The following is a 1,312-nucleotide window of genomic DNA, read 5'->3' on the forward strand; positions in this document are numbered from 1 at the left end:
TGTTGCCGGGGATTGTTCGAGTATGGACAACTGACGGTTCATCTTGTTGCTTAGATTAGGTATTTTTTTTTTCAGAGTTCTTAAAAATGAATTCTAGTGTTTCATGATGATCTGTTGAAGTCTGGCTGGCTGTGAAGCCATGTCTAATTTTATTGGACCGAGGTTTCAACTTATCATCACAAGAGCTTGTTGATTTCTATCATTCTTGCTATTGGAGCAGTGATCTGCTAAGGCTTGGCTGGCCTTTGGCCATGTCTAGTGTGTTGGACCGAAGCTTTCTTAGAAAGCTTGGCTGGTTGTGAAGCCATGTCTAATTCCTGGACCGGAGTCTTAGACTAAACATTGCATGATTCCTAGAATTCTCATTAAGAATTTTGATACCTTTATTTTCTTTTTCAACTTAATTTTCGAAAAAAGCACAAAAAAAAATTTACAAAATCAGAAAAACCAAAAATATTGTATGTTTCTTGTTTGAGACTCTATTCTCATTTTAAGTTTGGTGTCAATTGCATGCATTCATTCATGTGTCCTAAGTGATTTTCAAGTTATTCTTGATGATTTACTTGCCCTGATCTTTGAATTCTCTTTACTTGAGTGTTTATGTGTCTCATATGCATTCTCATTTTGTTAGTGTCAGTAGTGTACAAACTGCTAAGTTTGGTGTCTTGAATGCATTGTTATTTGATTATAGTGCATTTTGATTATTCCTTATTATTAAAAATCCAAAAATATTTTTAATTTGTGTCTTTTCAAGTCAATAATACAGAGAATTGAAGATTCAGAACATACAACAGAGGAATTACACAGAAAAAGCTGGGCGTTCAAAATGCCCAGTGAAGAAGGACAGACTGGCGTTTAAACGCCAGCCAGGGTGCCTGGTTGGGCGTTTAATGCCCAAAAGGGTAGTGATTTGGGCGTTAAACGCCAGAATGTGCACCATTCTGGGCGTTTAACGCCAGGATGGCACAAGAGGGAAGATTCTGTTTTCAAATCAAATTTTTTTCAGGTTTTCAAAGTTTTTCAAAATCAAATCTTTTTCAAATCATATATTTTCAATCAAATCTTTTTCAAAATCAATTTCTTTCCATTTTTAAAGATACTTGCTATCAATTAATGATTTGATTCAACATTCCAAGTATGTTGCCTTTTCTGTTGAGAAAGGTTTAATGTTTGAATCATATCTTTTCTTGATAGCCAAGTCATTAATTTTTAAAATCAAATCTTTTTTTTAAAATGTTTTTCAAATCATATCTTCTCAATCACATCTTTTTAAAATCAATCACATCTTCTTAACCACATCTTTTTCAAAATA

The sequence above is a fragment of the Arachis duranensis genome, chromosome 2 (genome assembly GCF_000817695.3).
Source record: "Arachis duranensis cultivar V14167 chromosome 2, aradu.V14167.gnm2.J7QH, whole genome shotgun sequence".
Lineage (NCBI taxonomy): Eukaryota > Viridiplantae > Streptophyta > Magnoliopsida > Fabales > Fabaceae > Arachis > Arachis duranensis.